The following is a 23,428-nucleotide window of genomic DNA, read 5'->3' on the forward strand; positions in this document are numbered from 1 at the left end:
TGGCAGCAGAGGCCACCCCCAAGCCAGGCCACAAGGGAGACTGGAGCAAATAGGCCAGCTTCTCCAAGGCAGGCCCCCTCCCCCAGCTGCCCCCTGCTCCCTGACTACACCACACCCACCTCCTGGGAGCTGGCTGACCTGGGGACCTGCCTAGAGTGAACCTGGGGTAGCAGAGGCCACTCCCAGGCCAGGCCAGGCCAGGCCACAGGGAGATGGGAGCAAATGACTGGCTTGGAAGGGGCAGCCCCCCTCCTCCCGTCGCTGCTGCCTCCACTGCTACCATCCTCCCAGCCCCCTGACTGCACTGAGCCCATGGTATTACCAAAGTGGGTCCAGAGAGAACATATCTCAACATAGTAAAAGCTATTTGTAACAAACCTATAGCCAGCATAATACTCTACGGTGAAAAGCTGAAAGCCTTTCCACTAAAATCTGGAACAAGACAAGGATGCTCACTCTCACCAGCTCTATTCAGTACAGTATCAAAAATCCTAGAATAGCAATTAGACAACAAAAAGAAAGAAAAGGGATCCAAGTTGGAAGACAAGAGGTAAAATTGTCATTCTATGCGGATGACATGGTACTATACACAGAAAACCCTAAAGGCTCCGCACGAAAACTGTAAGAGCTACTGAAAGAATTCAGCAAAGTAGCAGGACACAGCAACAACATACAGAAATGAGTGGCATTTCTCTACATGAAAGTAATAATCCCTTTTAAAACCACCCAAAAACATAAAATACGTAGGAATAAATCTGACCAAGGAAGTGAAACACATCTGCAAAGGCCTACAAAACACTGACTAAGGAAATTAGAAAGGACTTAAAGAAATGGAAATATATCCCATGTTCTTGCATTGGAAGAATTAATATTGCTAAAGTGGCCATACTACCCAAAGCAATCTACAGATTTAATCAGATTCCTATCAAATTACCCAGGACATTTTTCACAGAATTAGAACAAATCATCCTAAAATTTATATGGAATAATAAAAGATTCAGAATTACCAAAGCATTATGGAAGAAAAAGAATGAAGCTGGAGGAATAACCCTCCCAGACTGCACACAATACTACAGAGCTACAATCAAAACAGCATGGTATTCATACAAAAACAGACATACGGATCAATGGAACTGAATGGAGAGCCCAAAAGTAAACCCACAAACTTCTGGTCAATTAATCTTTGACAAAGGAGGCAAGAATATACAATGGAGTAAAGACAGTCTCTTCAACAAATGGTGTAGGGAAAACTGGACAGCTGCATGCAAATCAATGAAGTTAGACTACTCCCTCACACCATACACAAATATAAATTCAAAAATGGCTAAAAGACTTAAACATATAGACAAGATACTATAAACCTCTTAGAAAAAAAAATAGGCAAAACATTACCTCATGTATATCTCAGCAACATTCTCCTATGGCAGTCTACCCAAGCAATAGAAAACAAACAAAAAAAGCAAAAATAAGCAAATAGGACCTAACTAAACTTATAAGCTTTTGCATACCAAAGGAAACTATAAGCAAAACAAAACGACAATCTACAGAATGGGAGAAAATAATTATAAATAATTCAACTGGCAAAGCCTAAATTTCCAGAATATATAAACAGCTCATAAAACTTAATAACAAAACACAAACAGCCCAATCCAAAAATGGGCAGAAGACCTAAACAAGCAATTCTCCAAGGAAGAAATACAAATGATCAATAGACACATGAAAAAATGCTTAATATCACTAATTATCATAGAAATGCAAATCAAAACTACAAAACCCCAGTCCAAACAGCCATCATGCAAAAGTTCATGAATGATAAATGCTGGAGAGGGTGTGGAGAAAAGGGAACCCTCTTATACTGCTGCTGGGAATGCAGTTTGGTGTAACCATTACGGAAAACAGTATGGAAATTCCTCAAAACACTAAAAATAGACTTACCCTGTGATCCAACAATCCCACTTCTGGGTATGTATCTGGACAGAACTCCAATGCGAAAAGATACCTGCACCCCAGTATTCATAACCCCACTATAATATAACAGCCAAGACATGGAAGCAACCTGAATGAAGCAACAGATGACTGCATAAAGAAATCGTGGTATATTTATACAATAGACTACTACTCTGCCATAAAAAAGGATAAAATGATGCCATTTGCAGCAACATGAATGGACCCAGAGATCATTATTCTAAACGAAGTGAGCCAGAAAGAGAAAGAAAACTATCATGAAATCACTTATATGTGCAACTTAAAAAAAAAAAACCCACTATGAGCTCATCTACAAAACATGAACAGACTTGCAGACTTAGTAAACAATCTAATGGTTACTAGGGAAATGGGGTGGGAAGGGAGATTTAAAAATGTTTGCCACTATGTGTAAAAGGAGATTTTTTTTTTTTTTAATTTCTTCTGTATAGCACAGAAACCTATGTTCAATACCTGGTAATACCTAAAATGGAAAAGTCGCTACAGCCACCAACTGAGGAAGAAAGAGAAGAAAGAAGATGTAATTATCCTGGGATACAGCCCAGTCCTGGGAAAAACTCATGCACCCCAATGTTCACAGCAGCACTATTTACGATAGCCAAGATACGGAAACAACCCAACTGTCTGTCAACAGATGACTGGATAAGGAACATGTACATATACACAACAGAACACTACTCAAACACAAAAGAAGAAAAAAACAATGCCACTTGCAGCAATACGGATGGATCTGAAGACTGTCATTCTAAGTGAAATGGGCCAGAAAGAGGGAAAAAAAAAAAAAGCCATATGACATCACTCATATGAGGAATCTAAAAAATAGTAACAGTAATAATAAGGCCACAAATGGACTTAATTATCATTTTGACTTCTTGAATATGTGTAAGCACATCGGACTGTCCATGATTAGATCACCACATTCTGTTGATTCTTACTTTGTAGTTGGCTTTATTCCTTTAATAACTATGTAAGTTTGAAAATCTAACCTCTTCCTAACAATGATAAATAGTACATGTACGTAAACTAAAAAATAGTGCAGTATAGCGTATGTACGGATCTACATGCAATATAATGTGTACGTGTGGTTGAACTGTAGCAATTCTACCTAATAAAACTGGAAAAGGGGGTGGGGGAAACAGACATACGGAACAATGGAACAGAATAGAGCGCCCAGAATTAAACCCACAAACTTCTGGTCAATCAATCTTCGACGAAGAACACGCAGTGAGTAAAGACAGTCTCTTCAGCAAAAGATGTAGCAAAAATTGGACAGCTGCATGTAAATCAATGAAGTCAGGCTACTCTCTCAGACCATACCCAGAAATAAATTCAAAGTGGCTTAAAGACTTAAACATGCAGACAAAACACTATAAATCTCTTAGAAGAAAACCAACGGCAAAACATTACCTGGCATAAGCTCTCAGCCATGTTCTCCTAGGGCAGTCTACCCAAGCAACAGAAATAAAAGCAAAAATAAAGAAGCAAACAGGACCTAACTGAACTTACAAGCTTTTGCACAGCAAAGGAAACCATAAGCAAAGCAAAATGACAGCCTACAGGATGGAAGAAAATATCTGTAAATGATTCGACTGACAAAAGGCTTAATTTCCAGAATATATTAAAAGCTCATAAAACTTAGTAACAAAAAACAAACAACTCAATCCAAAAATGGGCAGAAAACCTGAACAAGCATTTCTCCAATGAAGACCACAAATGGCCAACGGGCACACAAAAAAATGCTCGAGTATCGCTAATTATCAGAGAAATGCAGATCAAAACTACAAAACCCCAGTTCAGAATGGCCCTCACTCAAAAGTTCATGAATGATAAATGCTGGAGAAGGTGTGGAGAAAACGGAACCCTCTTACAGTGCTGGTGGGAATGTAGTCTGGTGTAGCCATTATGGAAAACAGGATAGAAATCCCTCAAAAAACCAAAAATATCCAGCAATCCCACTTCTGGGTATGTATTCAGAGGGAACTCCAATGCAGAAAGATAACCTACGCCCCAGTATATACAGCACCACTATACAGATTAGCTAAGACGTGGAAGCAACTGAAATGAAGCAATAGGTGACTGTAAGTTCTGAAATTATTTATACAACGGAATACTACTCTGCCGTAAAAAGGATAAAACAATGCCATTTGCAGCAGTATGGATGAACCTAGAGACTGTCATTCTAAGAGAAGTGAGCCAGAAAGAGAAAAATGCCATATGGTATCACTAATACGCGCCATCTTAAACAAAAAAGACGACACTGTGAACTCCTCTGCAAAAGAGAGTAAGATTCAGACTTGGTAAACAATCTTACGGTTACAAGGGAAAGGGGGTGGGAAGGGATAAATTTGGGAGATTGAGATTTACAGATGTTAGCTACTGTATAAAAACGGATTTTTTTTTAAAGTTTCTTCTGTATAGCACACAAGCCTACGTTCAATACCTGGTGATAACCTAAAATGGAGAAGTCGCTACAGCCACCAACTGAGGAAGCAAGAGAAAAAAGGTGAGTCAGTTATACTGGACTAGAGCCCAGTCCTGGGAAAGTCCTTGCCAGCCACTGAGGCTGTCCACTGACCGCACTGCGCCCTCCTCCCAGGAGCAGGCTGACACGAAGACAGGCTTCCTATGTGAATTTCGGGCAGCAAAGGCCGCCCCAGGACAGGCCCCTGGGGAAATGGGAGCAAGTCCCTCCCCCTCCCATCGGAGTGCAGCAACCCCTCCCCGCCGCCTCCCCCTAACAGCACCACGCCTGCCTCCCTGGAACCCACTGACTTGGAAACAAGTGTCCAGCGAACCTGGGGCAGCAGCGAGAGGGGCGCTGCCCCCGGCGAACTGATCAATTTGCTCTTAACTCCCCCCGCGACATGGCCTGAGAACTGCGTCTGCTGCCCAAGGCACTTCCCGAGGTCAGCCTGCCCCTAGGAGGCGGGAGCGGTGTGGGTCAGTCAGCGGCGGCAGCGGCAGGTGTAGGGGTCCGTCTCTGCGAGCCTGTGGATTGCTTCAAACTGCCCACCGGCGTGTCCTAGCCTTGACCTCTGCTGCCCCAGGTTCGCAGGACTCAAGTTTCAGGTCAGCCTGCTCCTGGAAGGCAGGACCTGTGCTTGTGCTGCAGGGGGCAGCGGCGGTGGCGGGATTGGGGCTGCCACATGCTAGCGCGGGGATTTGCTCCCATTTCCCGCCGTCGCTGCCGCCGCCCCCCGACAGCACCTCCTCATCTCCAAGGGGCAGAAATGACCTGCAACAGAGGCCCTGCAAATCTGGACAACAAAAGCTGCCCCCAGGACAGGACTCATGAGAGACGGGAGCAAATTCACAGGCTCCCAAGTGTAGACCTAGCCGTCGCCACCGCCCCCGCACCCTGACAGCACCACACCCGCCTCCTGGGAACAGGCCATGGTCTGAGGACCAGTCGTACGTGCTCCCTTGCCATCCAGTGCCCTCCCACCTCCTGGGGTGGCGGCATCCGCTATCCCCTGGGTACAAGCGGCAACGAAGAGGCGCCCGTAGTACTAATGAGCGGGAAGGAGAAGTGGGCACCACGAACCACGCGGCGGCCCCCGACCCACCTCAGGGTCCAAACGGGTCGCGAGGCCCCGGCCTCACCTACGCACCGCTGCCCGCGAGCGCAGCCCAGGCTTCACCCGCCGGCTCCCGACCTGCGCGCCACCAAGCGCCCCCTCACCGGCTCGGCGGCGGCAGCGGAGGCGGCAGCACGCGGCGGCCCAGATCCCAGGCCACGTTCCTCCTCCAGGACCTGGTCCGGGAGCACTCGGCTCCCGCCCGGCTTTCACACGCTCCGGGCGGGTCCGGTCGGCGCATCTGTGCGTCCACGCACATGCACGCCCCTCCTCCTCCCGCCCGCAGCGCGGACGCTCAGGCTGGAACTCCTGTTGCTTGGGAGGTGGGGACTGGTGCCAGGCTTGGGGCTGGGGGCAAGGGCCTGGCAGTGGGGCGGGGGGCCCATCCCTTTACCCGCCCCACCGGGTCTCCATCCTTAACACCCCCATCCCATCACCTACCGGTCCTGGCACCCAACCAAAACCATGACCAGCTCAGGGCCAGGCCACACCCCCTAGCCCCACTCCCCCTGCTCGCCTTCCCTCCCAAACCCTGTGACTGCCCCCCCCACCTACAGCCAAGCCCCCAAGTCTCCCACCGGACCCATGAAATGGGACTTCCTCTCACACCGAGGTCCCCGCCCCGACACTCCACCACGCTAGTAATCTATGGCCCCCACGCCACAAGCTCAGCCCTCATGCCTCACTGCAGGACCCCCAACATCCCAAGATGGTCCCCCTCACCCCTCCGCGGGGTCAGTTCCTCTCTGAGCGGCCCCTCACCCCTCAGCGTGTCCCCCCTCACCGTGGGATCCCCCCTCACTCCCAGTGCATCCCTACCCCAGGTGACCCCTTCACCCATCACCTTGCGTGTGGGGCGTGGAGGTCTGGGCTCTGGTCCCCATGGGGACTGCCACCAGCGGGGATCCAGCCTAGTGTGCTGCTGCACAGCTAGTGTTGGAGGCTACAGGGCGTGGCGGGTGAGGCTGGAGGCGGTTCCAATACCTGCCCCTGCACCCTGACCCCTGCTCTGTGCTCTGTGCCTCCTCTGAGCCAGCGGGTCAGGGTAGTCCTAGGCTGCCCACCACTGGCAGGTGGGCCATGGTTTGTTGATGGCCCTGATGATCAAGACCCCTAGGGCGGAGACATTGGGCACGTGGACCTGCAGGGGTGAGGGTGGTGCGGAGGGTACAGCTGAGCCTGGGGACAGATAGCAGGCAGGTGGGCTATGTGCATGGCCTGGGCTCAATCCTGGTGGGTTCAGGGACCCTGTTTATTCACGCCAGGGCAGAGGGAAGAGGGATGGGAGCTTCGAAAGTGTCCAAGCCAAGGCTAGAGAGCAAAGCAGGCAACTGCACTGGCCAGGCCACCTTGGAAACCTCCACAAACCTGGTCTTTGCCTACGGAGAGACTGACCTTCACCCGCCAATGAGACGTCGCCTCCCCCTCCCCCCATATAGTTTACAGGCAATTGAAGGGACTTTGATAGGTAATTATAATAGGAGGTCAGGTCCACAGTTATGGTGAACCTGGCAGGGCTCCTGCGTGAACCCCAGCCTGAGGCAGAGGAAGCCCCACTCAGAAATATCCTCTTACCTCTTACCAAGGCACTACGTAGTAGAAAAAATCTGACTCCGTATTAGATCTGTTCCTTTTATTTTAACACTCTGTCCTGTTTTCTAGGCTCAGTCTTGCCAGCTCTGCACCTTGTGTAAAACAATGTTGCCTTTAGCCTGAAATACACAGGAGAGCCTATTCTCAAGGCTCTGACCTTTAAGGATATTAACACTTTTGCACTCCTATAAAGATAACAAGTTGCAAAATAGAAAATAACCTTTGTTTTGTTGGAGGTTTTACAGGGGCACCGTGACCTGACCCATGTGGACAGCTGCAAAGGATTCCAAGAACATGAAAAGTCCTACACCAAGAAGTTTGCACCAACCACATCCCCTCCCCCTTTTACTAGAAAAGGAGCCTGAAGTCTGACTTGGGGAAGATGGTTCTCCAGGACGTCAGTCTGCCATTAACTTGGTCTGCAGCTGTCCACGTTGGTCAGGTCATGCTGGCCCTGTAAAACCTCTAACAAAATAAATGTTATTTTCTATTATGCAAATGGTTGTCTTTATGTTGGTGCAAAAGGGTTAATATCCTTAAAGGTCAGAGCCTTGAGAATAGGCTCTCCTGTCTATTTCAGGCTAAAGGCAACACTGTTTTACAAAAGGTGCAGAGCTAGCAAGACTAAGCCTAGAAAACAAGGCAGTGTTTTAAGCCAAAAGAGCATATCTAATATGGAGTCAGATTTCTTATTTTCTATTACAGTATATTCTATTTTTATGGTTTAAGTTTACAATTATGAAGTTCAGCCTTTTTCCATTTTAAATTGTGCAATTCAAGAGCATTAAATGCATTTACAATGCTGTGAGACCAACACCACTGGCTGGTTTCAGACTACTTCCTTCCTCAACGTAAAAGCTTGTATCCAAAGCACAACCCATGTCCTCCCTCCCCCAGCCCAAGACAAGGCCTAATCCCCATTCTCTTTCTCTCTCTCTCCACCCATCCTGGAGATTCCCTATCAAAGAATTCATACAAAAGGTGGCTTTTTGTGTCTGCCTGCATATCTGAAGCAGGGACTGGTGAATTATTTTCTACATGAATTTGCATTTTTGCATTTTGAGAGGAAAATCCAGATGGATTAAAGATGAGATGCACAAAATGAAGCCCTTTTAGTAACTATACTAACTCTGTGCATAATCTTGGGGTAGGCACTGCTGTTCTAAGTGTGAAGCCACAGCCAGAAGGGAGATGCTTAGCTCTTCCTATGGAAAAACAAAACCAAAAGCAATGTTACAGAGGCCACGGGGAGGTAGGCACCGTGCAGTCAGAGGGCGGCTACAGGGAGGGGTGCTGCCCTCCCTCAGCAGGTGGACTAGCTCCCATCTGTCCTAGGGCCTGTCCTGGGGGCGGCCTCTGCTGCCCCAGGTTCACAGGATGCATGTCTTCATGTCAGCCTGCTCCTGGGAGGAGGGCGCAGTGCATTGAGGGGGCAGCATCAGCAGCAGTCAAGGACTTTCCCAGGACTGGGCTCTAGCCCGGGATAACTACCTCTCCTTTCTTTTCTTCCTTCCTCAGTTGGTGGTTGTAGCAGCTTTTCCATTACAGGTTACTACCAGATACTGAACATATGTTTCTGTGCTATACATAAGAAGCATTTTTTTAATCTATTTTTATATATAGTGGTTAACATGTGTAAATGTTAGCCACCATATTTAAAAACTCCCAAATTTATCCCTTCCCACCTCCTTTCCCTGGTGACCATACAACCATACAATTATTTACTAAGTCTGCAAGTCTCTTTCTGTTTTGTAGATGAATTCCTAGTGTCTTATTTTTTAACATTGCACATATCAGTAGTATCATACAGTATTTTTCTTTCTCTTTATGGCTCACTTCACTTAGAATGACGATCTCTATGTCCATCCATGTTGCTGCAAATGGCATTATTTTATCCCTTTTATGGCAGAGTAGTATTCCATTGTAGAAATACGCCACATCTTCTTTATCCAGTCATCTGTTGCTTCTATAGTTTGCTTCCATATCTTGACTGTTGTATATAGTGGTGCTATGAATACTGGGATGCAGGTATCTTTTCGCACTGGAGTTTCCTACGGATACATATCCAGAAGTGGGATTGCTGGATCATAGGGTAAGTCTATTTTTAGTTTTCTGATGAATTTCCATACTATTTTCCATAATGGCTACACCAAACTACATACCCCCAACAGTGTAGGAGAGTTCCCTTTTCTCCACACCCTCTCCAGCATTTATCATTCATGAACTTTTGAGTGATGGCCATTCTGACTGGTGTGAGCTGATACCTCATTGTACTTTTGATTTGCATTTCTCTGATAATTAGTGATATTAAACATTTTTTCATGTGTCTATTGGCCATTTATAGTATTCATTGGAGAAATGCTTGTTTAGGTTTTCTGCCCATTTTTGGATTGGGTTTTTTTTGTTATTAAATTTTATCAGCTGTTTGTATTTTCTGTAAATTAAGCCTTTGTCAGTCAAATCATTTACAGGTATTTTCTCCCATTCCATAGGGTGTCGTTTTACTTTGCTTATTGTTTCCTTTGCTGTGCAAAAGCTCGTAAGGTCAGTTAGGTCCCATTTGTGCATTTATTTGTGCTTTTATTTCTAATGTGTGGGTAGACTGCCCTAGGAAAACATGGCTGAGGTGTATGTCAGGTAATGTTTTGCCTATGTTTTCTTCTAAAAGGTTTATAGTGTCTTGTCTACATGTTTAAGTCTTTAAGCTGGCCATCAGCGTGGCCATTTTACATAAAAGCACAAGAGCAGCAGAAGCACTTTGCACCCTCAGAGCATGGGATGCACCAAGCTCTACTTACGCAACCCTCAGTGTCTCCAGCCTCCACAGGGAACGTGCGTGAACAGATACAGCACCAACTTTGTAGTGAACACTTCTGTTAAAACAAAACAAAACAAAACAAAATGTTAACTTTTCATTCTTGGACTCTATTTATTCAAGCCAATTAAAGAGAGGAACAAATGGGAAGTCTTTGGATAAACAGTAAAAGCTATACTTTTTGGTAGGAGAGAATATAACTGGAAATAAAAATAGCAAAATAATAACAACAGTGATCTGAATACACATTTGATTTAAACACATCCTCTCCTCTTTTATTCCCTCTAATCCCTTTCATTCCCTCTCCCTCCCCCTGGCCTTCTCTCCCTCCCCTCTCCTCTCCCTCCCTGCCTCCCCCCTCCCTCACTCTCTTTCTCTCCCTCTCCCCTCCCTCCAGTGAACACATTCACCTTACCCATCTAATTTCAGTCCACAGAAGCACTCAGCTATGAGTTCAGGTGTAGTTTAATATATTATATTTCAACACATGCATATGATTATTTGAAGTTCTAAATTCTATTCCAGATATTTAAAACATTTAGAAGAAATGTAAGAACCCATTAATTTTAATGTTTTAATATAACAATCTGCTAAATGGTGAGACAGAAAAATATAAATATCAACAGAACAGTCTCACACACACAAAGAGAAACTTCTCTGGATGTGCATCACACACACCCAAGTTCCAAAGCTCTCATTACAACAGGCTGTTAATATGCCAGACGTGATGCTAAGTAATGTACATACTTAAACCTAAACTGGTCTCTGTACCAATCCCTTAAGGTTGCTTTAAGGAAACCAAAGCTTGTGCATGTACCGCTTACTTCCCGAGGACCCACTGCCTCCCTCTCCACTGGGCCTCACACTTCATCCTCTTCACAGGGGCTTTTACAGAACAACACTTTCTCATTTTGGTGAGATCCAGTTTATCAATATTTTCCTTTCATGGACATGTTTTTTATGTCAAGTTTTAAAACTGTGATCTCCAAGAGTTTTTCTAAATGTTCAATAGTGTTGTGTTTTACATTTACACAAATGACCCATCTGAATTAGGGTTTGTATAAAGTGTGAGGCTTAGGCTGCGGTTCTTTTGATCTTTTCTTTTTGTTCTTTTTTCCCCCTATGGGCATCCATTTGCTCCATAAGAATGTCTTTTAAGTCTGGGGGAAAAAATCTCTTCTTTTTCAGTCACTTTGTGCACTTTCCCCCATGATCCAGACCCCTGCAGTCTTGGTCCAATGCCAAATGAGATTAACATGAGAGAGGAATTAAAATCACATAAACTACTAGGGACAGTGGTCAATTTTATCTTCTATGTCAGTAAATAGAAGACAACATAAAAAGGACCTGAACCTCTGGGCCATTTGAGAACTCTGATTTTGAAACTGAGTATGAGACTGAACATTCCAGAAAGAAGACTAATTGAAACTAATGAACATTTAATGAGGTTTTAAGTAGCTGAATGTTTCACTCCTCCCACTTAGTTTACTTCATTCAATGCTTCTTACCATGTTTTAATTGGACAAAAATTTTTATCAATTCTATTGACAGGGAATCAAAACATAACATGAGTAAAAACTTCAGAGGAGGCTAGCAAATGGATCACTTTAGTGGACAGATAACGTTAGTGGCCCACTTTCTATTATGCAAATGGCCTGACGAGACACATCCTGAACTTAAGGAACTGTGTCAAGGCAAGAAGGTGCGAGGCTCCAGGCTCTGGGCTCAGGTACCAACCTCCGCTGCTCTTCACCATGTTCTCCTGAGGGGACAGTGAGGCACTCGTCCATGTGTCCATGAAGCAACCTGAGGACGTCACTGCCGATGAGATACCCTGGAAAGATCGAAACCAGTCACATTGGAACAGTCATGGTCAGATGCTGACAGATGGACAGATCACCTGGTTCAGCCTTCTATTTTCATAGTCAAAGATCCAGAAGCCTAGTGAGGCTTAGGTAACTGGGAAAAATCGCAGACACAGGTGCTGCCACCTGCCTTCTATCTCTGAGCCCTGGGCTCCCAAGTCTAGAATCCATGACTGTAGCCTCAAAAGACCCTCCACTGAACAGACAAGCCTGGATAGGCTCAATTCTGGACCATCTAAGTGAGAATGATCAGAACAGAGCTATTTCCCTGGAAACCCTGAAGCGCAGGCACTACTGTGCTCCGGGTCTAAGTCCCGCACCCCGGAGGATGAGACATCTCGACATTAGCCTAAATGAGCAATATCCTGAGGCCAGAACATTGGAGAAAATAACCCCTAGAAAGCTCACGTGTAAAATACACACAAATAAACAGAAATGTAAAAATAAGGAAGGACAGATCTTAACACAAACTTCACTTTTAAGTAACAATTTACATGAGAGTCTTTAATGTCACGCATCTGCGTTATAGGCTACTTTGACACAAAGAGCTCTAATGCATTTGCTCGTTATCATCATCCCTATCATCATTAGGGATGACTGTCAACTCTGCATCAAGGGAACAGCCTCCTCACTGCTGTGGTGTCTTTACCTTGGGCTGCTTCACTTCCTGAGCTGATGGGGGCCACGCTCCAGAGGGTCTGCTGGAAGGCGGCATCCACGTGCAAGCTGCTATTGCCGTAGGACAAAGTGCTGCATTGGAGGCAAAACGAGGCATCACTTCAGGCTCAGGGTGACTCTTCACACGTAAGTGCTCCTGGCAACTCTAACCGAACATCACAGATTTGGAAATGTCCATAGACAACATCTATTTCAATCCCGTCCCTCAAAAATTAAGAGACTGGTCAAAAAAAATTAGAGTTTATATTTGATATTATGTATTTTTCAGCTTCATTCTAAGAGTTACTACTTAAGCCAATAACAGAAAACACACAAATGAATCACCTCACACCATTCAGAATGACCATGATTAAAAAGTTCACAAAGGAGAAATGCTGAAGAGAGTGTGGAGAAAAGGGAACCCCCTTATGCTGTAGGTGGGAATACAGTTTGGTGTAGCCACTATGGAAAACAGTGTGGAGATTACTTAAAAAAATAAAAATAGAGTTACCTTACGATCTAGCAATCCCACTCCTGAGCATATGTCTGGAAAAAACTCTAATCTGAAAAGATACATGTACCCCAATGTTCACAGCAGCACTATTTACGATAGCCAAGACATGGAAACAACTTAAATGTCCACTGACAGATGACTGGATAAGGAAACTGTGATGTATTTATACAATGGAATCCTACTCAGCAATAAAAAAAGAAAAAAATAATGCCATTTGCAGGAACACAGATGAACCTGGAAACTGTCATACTAAGTGAAGTAAGCCAGACAAAGTAAGCAAAATACTATATGATATCACTTATATGTGGAATCCAGAAAAACTGATACAAATGAACTTATTTACAAAACAGAAATAGACTCACAAAGAGAACGAACTTAAGGTTCCCAAAGGGGAAAGGTGGGGAGGGATAAATTAGGAGTTCACGATTTGTAGATACACACTACTATACATAAAATAGATAAACAGCAAGGTCCTACTATATACAGCCCAGGGAACTACATTCAGTATCTTATAATTCCCTATAATGAAAAAGAATGCATATTTATAATTGAATCACTATGCCATATGACACTGCAAATCAACAATACTTCAAGTAAAAAAGAAAACACATAAATGAATGTACTATCATACATTTATTTGTTAAAACAGACTATTTTGTTTTAGAGGCTTAAGTTTTCTACATATCACGGTGTGACACTGTTTTGACAATGAAATAGGTAAAATCTTCTGGACTGATGTCTTAATTTTATAGGGTTCTTTGGGAAATTTTATCTACAATTTGATGTAACAGTCATTAGATGGCAATACTGCCCAAGAGGTATCAAAACTGAGGCCAATAAATTTCCTTCAAAATTCAGATATTGCCAATTTCAGATGTTCCTTCTTAAAAACAAATGTATTAAAAGAATATCATATTTTGTATCTTTGAGAGCCGTAATACGTGAGTTCTGAAATGATAAAGAAAAACAAAACGATGAGTAACACCAAACGCTGTGCTTATTTCACTATTACCTGACCACTGCAAGAGTTTCAGACACTCTGAGAACAACCACCTGTTTCCTTGGAGTCATCTCAGTAAACATCACCACCACTCCTACAGTGTTCCTACAACACTTTCCAATGCCGATGGTTGCCTAAGCTCTTAAAGACTAACTGTGCCAGAACCTTCCCAGAAGTCCGACTTCCTAGTTAGATGAAGGGCAGTCACAGCATGAAGAGTCATCCTGGTTCCCGCTACAGGCCTTTCAACTCCAACGGTCTCTTCTGCCTAAATATGCTAACCTCAAGGCACCAGCAAATATGGGGGTTTCATTTTCTTTCTCTTAAAAACAAGACCAAAGAAGTTTCTGACAGTTGACATACATACCATTATCTTATCAATAATTTTTCCAATCAATAAGATTGAAAGTTTGCCAGTGGATGCATGAGATTTAGCAACAACCGGCTCTTCCACCTCCTCCTCTCAACCAGCTCTCTGCCTCTTCACAACATCCTCTTCACCTCGGCCTGTCAAATCCCGGCTGAGATGCCTGTATTGAATTAATTTCTTTCCAATATGCTAAAACTCTTTAACTACTTACAAATTAATCATATGCCATCTGCTTCCACAAATAACAAAACACATTCTCCTTCATGGCCCTCATTACACAATGTGATTGTTGAGTGTCTTTTTCTTGCTGCCTCTTGTAAGTTATCTGACACAGGCTCACAACTGAACTCCCAGCACCAAGCAGGGTACTCAATAAACAAGGATGTGGAGGAGTTAACACAACCTTTAAAATCAAAGGAGCATAAGCTTTAAAAATATATTTTAAGTTATTCCATAAATATTCCTATTTCAATGACCTAACACAAGGGCACACACATACAAACCTGTAAAACCATATGGATTTCACTAAACCATCAGAAGATGACTCAAAATACCAGCGCTTATATTTTTACTACTGAATTCAGGTGAAAGCTCATGCCATGTTATGATAAACAGATCTGTTAATTCATCCTGGTTCCCTGAATATACTATGTGTAAAGCATGTGCTGAATATTAATAGAGCACAATCCCCATCCCAAGGGGGCTTGTTATCAAGAAAGGTAAAATACATCCACAAAATGCTGTGAGTCAGTATTTTGGAAACGCCAGCTGAACTGTAATCAAAGTGCTGTAAGAACTGGGAGAACAGATCACTTCAGCCAGCCTAACTGGAACAGAGTTCCCTGTTTTGGGCTGTGAGGACAGGTGGTAGTTCCCCAGCAGATGTGGGATTCCTGTAGGGTGAGGCATGCGAGAAGCCAGTAGGACCCTCTGGCCTGGGCCTCACAGTTGCATACTCAGAGATGCTGTCTCCAAGTAAATCTGTATGTACATTGGGTTTGAGGTTAACAATATTAATGATGTTAAGGGGCTAAGTGTAAGTATTTAAGACATATCAAAACTTTTAGAAACTAGTTTGGAGATTTTCATTTTTAATATACCAGAAATCTCATAACTGGAAGTGGCCTGGGCCTCCCTGGCCCTCTAAGAGGGAATGGTCCCCCTAATTAAGGGAATGGTACCCAAAGGGGCAGAGATATGGGAACATCAAGTACAGCAGAGAGTTTCCTCTTTGAGGCTTATAGCATAAACTCAGAAAGAGAGTGAGAGACAGGCCCTCAGACAAGACAGGTGTCAGACCAAGGACTGTATACTTCAGGCAATAAGGAGCTACTGCAGTGAAAACATAATAGGAGGAGAAGGAGGGTTAAAATGCAATTTTCAAATCATATCTAAGCTTAAAGATAAGTAATAAATATGGAACTGTAAAAGTAGGAAAATTTCAGTCTGTTGGAGATAGTAAAAAAAAAAAAAAAAAAAGTCCTTAAGATCATATTACACCATTTAAAGTTATCTACACCATGTCCACTCTTCTCAAGAAAACATCCTCTGGGCATAACTATTTTGGATGCTTCAACCGAATTTTGCCACTTAAACAACAAATGAAATCTGAAGAAAAAAATCATCAGCCTGTGGTACTGAATATTTGGACTGCAGTAACGGTTTCCATTACTGAGACAAAGATGTGCTGTCCTGAAAGCAGAAACAGATGTTGCCAGAGGCTGAAAGCAAAGTTGGCCTTAGGCTGAAATATGCAGCTCTAGAATTTACACACTAACAGGGCAGCAAGGACCCTTCAGGAGCGGCGCAGGGGCTCTGGGTGCTTAACTGCTCCCTCCACCACCTTGATTCTTATTAGTGACACACAAGCAGGTCACCTGCTGAAAGCCACAAGCGGGCAAAAACTATCTAGTCAACGATAACTCAATTCCACCAGCAGAACAAAGAGGAGGAAATAGAAAAGGAAAAAAATAAAAAATAAAAAGTCAAAATTTACGACGAACTCCGAGCTGAGAGCAAAACCTATGTAGATCCAGACAACCAAAATCAGAACTCTAAGGGAACACTAGTTTAAATGTTGCCCATTTTGCCCACGAGAAGTGTCTCCGAGGCCCTCATACCCGTACTGACCAGTCCGTCAGAGTCTCACACATGACACAAAACGAGCTCGCAGTGCTCTTACCAAACCGTCCTCCGTCCTCCGAACAGAAAGCTGGCCCCGCTCACCCCGAGCGCGCTGGCGGCACCTCCTCTGAGGCTAACGCAGGCCTGGGGGGCCAGCGGAACGAAGCCGGCCAGGCCCGGGTCAGGAAGGCCACGCCCTCTGGGACCCGAAGACTGGAGGGGAGGTCCCAAGACAGGGGTTGGGGGGACCTGAAGATGCGGGAGGACCAAAGACTGGGGAGGGGACCCGAAGACGGGGGAGGGAACCCGAACACGGGGTAGGAGAATGGAAGCCAGAGCCACAGCAGCCCCACGGCGCTTCCGCTCACCACATCTGTAGAGACCAGAACACCGCTCCTCGCCTCTGCCCCCGGTACCGCCCTCGCCTCCGGCACCGCCCTTACCTTTAACATGAGTGAAATGCGTATCCACATATCCACGACTGCGGCAACACCTCCAACGCCGGCGACAGTCCTGTCAGAATCCGCACGCTCCCCAGGTCGGGACACGCCTTCTTGGTCTTTCCACATCTGAGGCGAGCACCGCGCCGGCGGCCAGAAGGCGGCAGAGCCCCCCCCCATGAGAACGCGTGTCCGCTGTCAGGTGACCGCAAGGACTCGTCTGATTGGTTAAGGGCCGCCTTTCTTCTGAAGGAGCAGAGGACTCAAATGCGTCAGAAGTAGCGCTGTTACTTGTGTTAAAACCTGTAAAGAAAAATGGTTTCTTTTCTGGCCTTTTAAAGGAAGCCAACTACAAAGTTAATACTTGAGGGCTTCCAAGGTATTATGAATACTCTCTCACAGTAAAATTCTCAATAGGAGTTCCAGAATACTTTTAAACTAAGAAACTTAAAAATTGGAATGTGAAAAGGAATATATATAAAACCGAATCACTGTGCTGTACAGCAGAAACTAACACAGCATTGTAATCTGACTATACTTTAATTAAAATTATTTTAATTTTAAATTTAAAGTCATTACATATTAAAAAATAAAAGAAACTTCAAAACTGAAATTATTGTTGACATTTCAGGTGGAGGCTACACGTCTTCAAACTTAACTGAATGAAACCAGTACCTTATGCTCCCAATTGATGGGATTCTACTAAAAGCTTTTAAATTGTTTAAAATACCTAGTCTTACTGGGTTTTAGAAGTCTTGAAACCTAATACCCACCTTTACCTTACTTTTCTGTAGGTAGACTGTTATAGAAATGGCAGGTGGTGATTTTAACTTTCACAGAAGTCATCACCTGGTGTTAAAACACACCATGTTTAATGCCTTACCTGTTCCTGCAGTTTGTTGGGGTAACGCACAAAGATTACCGCCAGCCCTCCCTCTAATTATTTTAATCTATGGACCAGCTTCATAGCTTTACCTTCTCTTATGTTTCCCTCCTTTTCTTTGCACGTCAGCCTCCTTCCTCCTCTCAGGTATTTCTGGGATGGAGTTTTCTATTAGTTTCATTTTTCTTTCTTCTCCCACATAAGGAATAGGACTATAATATCTTGACTTTTACCGTTTGTGTTTTTTCACAACTGTTTTGCTCCTTTTACATTCCTTACTTTTCCCAAATATGTTCATCTGTTAAATAATTTCCAAAAGTGTGATTTTGTGTTCATCATGCACTTTTCAACTTCTGCAGTAACAAAATAGTTACCATTAAAATTCAACCGTACATGGTATTTACATTTTAGTACCCAATGGCTTTGTGCATTATTAAACTCACAGAATAGTCTTCTAGTTTATTCAGAGAATAAAGATTCTAAGAAAGATTTTTATATTCTTAGAAGACAAAAAAAAAAAAAAAACTGTCTCCCTTGCTGAGCCATTCTTTTCTGACCTACCTTTAAATGTTGTAAGTGCTTGACCTAAGCCTCTCTCTCTTCTATAACCACAAATTCCTCCAGGGAGTTCTCACCCAAGCCTTTGGTTTTTAATGCCATAATATAACCCAGTGATTCTCAAATCTCCATCATCAGACTTGACCTCTCCTTAGTGCTTGAGACTAAGCTGCTTATTTGACATCTCCACTTGACATCATAAACCCAGCACAATCAAAAGAGTACACTTAATATTAATGTTTTCCTTTCTCTATGCCTTTCAACCATCTTCCTCATCTCAACAATACACTCAAATCCAAAAATCTTTGATTCCTTTTTCCCTTACCTCTCATATCCAATGCAGTAACGATTCTGAACCCGATTCCTTCTACTGCCTTGACTACCACCCAGTTCAATCTCTGTCATTTTTCATCTTCTCCAACCCTCTCTCCCAGTACAAAAACTAGAAACATACACTGTGTAACACACTTGCTTACAACTGCCCAATAGCTCTCTATTGAACTTAAAATAAGACCCAAATCTTTTACACTGGCCTGCAAAGCCCTTAATGATTTGGCCCTTGTCGATCTCTCTGTCCTCATCTCATGTCACTTGCCCACTTCACCTGCTAGATTCCAACCAGACTCTTTCTTATCTGGGAACAATCCATTCTCATTCTCAGTTTAGAGTCGTTGCACCATCTCTTCTATCTACAATGTTCCTTCCTCCATACATCCAATGGCTGCTTCCTTCTGTCTATTCAATAGTCAGAGAGGCCTTCTATGACCAAACCAATCTAATGGAGTCATCCTGCCATGTACCACCACCTTATCCTCCACAGTATGATCACTAACTGTTAACTAAATTCTTTTCTGTCATTCTCCACCAGATGAACTCTGTCTCAACCACTGCTCTATCACCACAATTTGGGACATTGCTTAGCACATAGTAGGCACTCAATAAAGCTTTTATTAAATGAATGAATTTAAAGAAGTGACTTTAAACGTAACAAAACTATGAATTTCATGGCATTGATTTTTTTTCCTTTTCACGGAAAGTTATCACATTTACTAAAAGATCTCAAGTAAACATTTAGGCAACTTTCATGGAAATCTGAGGCAGTAAAGAATATTAAAATGTTACATTACAATGCATGAACTATTCCAGAAGTTATAGTACCATCAAACCCTACATGATATTAATTATATATTATAGATTATTGCACTGTCAATAATTAAAATGCAGATAACCCATACCTCAATGTCTCTTTACCTTATCTAAAACATATCTTATGTTTCTCTGATTTAAGGAATTTAATCTAAACTTTATGTGAATTTTGCTGGCAATGTGAAATGTATCACCAAGGTCTGCTCCTATGATTTGGTCTCCAAATTTTCTGGACCCCATCCCTCTCGCACTAAGACAGATCACATTTTTCATCACATTATACTTATACGAAGTAGTACTTATAGGAAGTAATCCTCCCTCCGTTCTTCTGGCTTTCCCCCTCCATTTTTGTTTCAAACGTAAATATAATTTCTAAAAGAAAATTTTACTTAAGTCATTTCTTTGTCCAAAAAAAAAAAAATCCTATACTCTAATACTATTTCACTAACTCTTCTCACAAAGACTTTGTGCCCCAGGTTAATCAACTCTTCTTGAAATCTTCAACTTATAATTCAGAAGTTGCCAACCTGTGAGCCTGGGATTATAGATTATAAGAAAGAATAAGTGAAACCACCATATATTCCAGAAGCACTGTCTGATACTGAATGATTTACACACTGAAAATGTCTGTCTATCCATATATATGTCTGTGTATGCATAAGCAATTGCATATATTTTGTTTAAATTTGACTCATCGAATAAAACATTTTATTTAAATATATAATAGTGTTTCTGAATTCATAATAGTATTTTTAGTCATGTTTCATTTTCTCAGTAGACAGCAAATAAATATACAGCTACTATGATGTTAAAGTCGTAAAAGTTTTTTGAAATTTAGAGGCGGCTCAGTATTTTAAGTTGTATTACATTCTATTTCATCAATTGACCTCACAATACAAATACTATGCTGCCAATCCAGGTACCTCCCACACCAAAGCAATATCAATATATACTGTGTTAATAAAGTAAGATTTCCTGACCATCAACCCATACTTTAAACATTAATGGGTCATCAGTTTCATCCACCTAAGGTCAGTAATATTTATATTTTAATTCAACTCACTTTTTATTCATCAAATATTAAGCAAGTAAGAAAAAAGTATTAAAGTTATTCCTAAAAGCCTGTTACTTAACTCTGATAGATCTGGAAGTTGCTAACAGTACACTCATTAGCACTGGTGGAAAATTACTTGAGAGCATCTCTAAACCAAAAATGAACAACAAAAAAATTTAAACATGAATTGCAACAAATGTTTAGAACACAGGGCTCACCATTTCTTATGTTTAGATATGTAAGGAGAGTCATTATTTCACACTGTACTAGTAAATTTACTCCCTTATTGATTTTAGTCTATTTAATTTATTGCTTATTAATACTACCTATTTCACTTTATTCATCAAAAGTAAAAATGGGGGACATTCAATGCAAGCAGTCAACTCCTTGAGTAAATAATAATGAAAAGTAATGTATTCGATGGATATAAGATGTCAATATTTTAAAAACCGTATGTCAAAAGTTGATTCCATTCAAAAATCATTCCAAATGTGTTCAATTACCCTTAGAAAACTGACCTAAACCCTAAAAATACGTCTCACATAGTAGGTAAGCTCTGTATTTATGAGAAGTGAGTCTGTTACTAAATGTGTTTGTACAAAGAGCACACCCGAAGACAACTCAAACACACGGAGCTCGTAAGAGCGGGGCGACCTATCCAGTAAACATGCTTTCTGTATAGCCATGCTCTGCTGATCCCTGTGTCCTCCCTGTAGATAACTGCACTTATTCCTCAGGGCTTGACGTAGGCACCACTGAACCCAAAACCCTGAGACTGAGTAAGGTGACCTTCCTGTGGGTTCCATTAGCATCTTGTACCCAGATACCATTTATGACATGTAAATGAAGACAGATTTTCTGTCTCCACTCCAGGCATGAAAGTTCAACAACAGTAGGGAGTGTGTGTTATTCACCATTTAGTCCCTAGAGCCTAAAATTTACTAGGTGCTCAATTAATACTTGTTACATGAATAATTAAAAACCATTCAAAAATTCACAGAACACATGAAATTTGAAAGAGAGAGAATCCTTTCTAACTGAAAACCAGTAAATCTCCAAACTGACTCAAACTCTGTCCCTTCTGAAAATATAAAATCCACAACACTGTTTATAGGTTATGTTGACTTGTAATTAACTTTAAGAGAAAGAAACTCTCCTAGAAATCTATCCAAACTCATTTTTAGAATCTATTCACATGTAATTTTCTTCAGTGATGGAAAACAACTGAACGGCATCCTAATTAATAATAATAAACAGTAAAAACCACTGGTTACATTTACTGTACACTTACAGAGGATGCTGTTCAAAGAACTTTTTATTTATTTCCTATAGTCATTATAATGACAGCGTAAGGTAAGTACAATTACCTCACACATTCTGCAGCTGAAGATACTGAGAAACAGGTATTATGCCAATAATGGACCCTGGCCACATGCCCTGTAAGCCCCAATGGGTATAAATACCATTCTGGTGTTTCTGACGCTGTTAAACTGATTCTCTTTGACAAACAAGTAATCAGTATTGGGCAGGCGGCATGCACACAAATTAAACCACTGGGATTTGAGGGAGGGGGGCTCATTTTTTTTTTCTTACAAAAGCATGACTTAGCTTATCCTGACTCACCCAGGAAAGCAAGTCAGCTTCATTTCAGGTGCACTTGATTGGCAGCAGCTCCTTGGAACAAGGTACTGAAAAAATACCGAGACAATGGAAAAATCAGAGAGGAAAGCTACGCACGGAATGTCAGCATCTCCATGAGAATGAGAGATGGGATAAATCCTGACACTCAATGTAGGGCGTATGTTTTATGCAAATCGAGGCCTATGAACTGAAAGACTGGTGGCAAACTTCAGTCACCAAGTCCAAACCGCCCCCAGTGAGCCCTCAGAGTTGCAGTGTAGTTCTCTAGTGCTACTAACCTTAGCTCCTCTCTGTTCCCATCTTCCTGAATGCCAAGGTGACTGTCTTATCCCCACACTAAACCCTGAATGACAGTAACTCCCAGTAAAGCAATTTCTGCTGCAGGCTTTTAAGGCATGACCTTGAAAATGTAAATCTAACAAGACAAAAAATTATTATTCATAACATCAGAATTTCCCAGATTAATTACTTGAGTGCTTACTGATTAGTTTTTTAAATGTTCTGGCTACAAATAAAGTATCATTTTCCATTAACTCTTTTCTAATGGAGAACTTCAGAAGTACAAAATAATATGAAAGTATTATAATAAACACCCATGTTTCAACACTCAACTAAAAAACAAATTATTACATACATAAGTGAATTCAACCAGGTGGGTGCCCAGCCCTGATTTTATTCTGTTTGCTTCCCCAAAACAGTAGTAACCATTCTGCTGAATTTACAATTTCTCATTCAAGGGCACTTTTTCACAACAATATTACACGTCTATATTCTAATACTAATTACAGAATTGCTTTTCATATTGTAAAATGATATAAATGGTATCATAATACATATGTTTGTAATTTTTAACTTTTGCCCAAAACTATGTTCTTGGAATTTATTCTTGTTGATATGTATGTTTATATTTTCACTGTGTGCAGTATAACCTTGTTTGAATATAGTACAATTTGATTATTAATTTCCCTACTGACAAAATTTTGAGATCCTTTTTTGTTTGTATGTGTTTTAAATAGAGTTTACTTTTTAGAACGGTTTTAGGTTCAAAGCAAAATGGAGTGGAAAGTACAGAGAGTTCCCATATACCCCCTACCACACACATATTCACACACACTCACACCCACACAGAGCCTTCCACACCAGAGTGGTACATTTGTTACAATCAGTGAACCTACACTGAAACATTATTATTACCACCCAAAGCCCA

The 23,428-nt window shown here is 42.2% G+C and overlaps 1 protein-coding gene across 12 annotated transcripts in view; it reads right to left on the reverse strand.

The window, feature by feature from the left end:
* Positions 1 to 23,428, reverse strand: part of LOC141578434 (uncharacterized) — a 58,593-nt gene that overhangs the window by 25,049 nt on the left and 10,116 nt on the right. For 5 of the 12 annotated variants that reach the window (XM_074368824.1, XM_074368825.1, XM_074368813.1 and 2 more), the window contains exons 2-5: positions 16,943 to 17,242; positions 12,484 to 12,584; positions 11,707 to 11,803; positions 9,953 to 10,027 (exon numbers count right to left, since the gene is read on the reverse strand). The gene's annotated coding sequence lies outside the window, so the exon portion shown is untranslated. Of the gene's footprint in view, positions 1 to 9,952; positions 10,028 to 11,706; positions 11,804 to 12,483; positions 12,585 to 16,942; positions 17,243 to 17,914; positions 21,432 to 22,203; positions 22,269 to 23,428 lie in introns of those variants that run through there. The other 7 variants (XM_074368817.1, XM_074368818.1, XM_074368816.1 and 4 more) reach the window with 5 other exon arrangements.

This window comes from Camelus bactrianus, chromosome 8 (assembly GCF_048773025.1).
Source record: "Camelus bactrianus isolate YW-2024 breed Bactrian camel chromosome 8, ASM4877302v1, whole genome shotgun sequence".
Classification (NCBI taxonomy): domain Eukaryota; kingdom Metazoa; phylum Chordata; class Mammalia; order Artiodactyla; family Camelidae; genus Camelus; species Camelus bactrianus.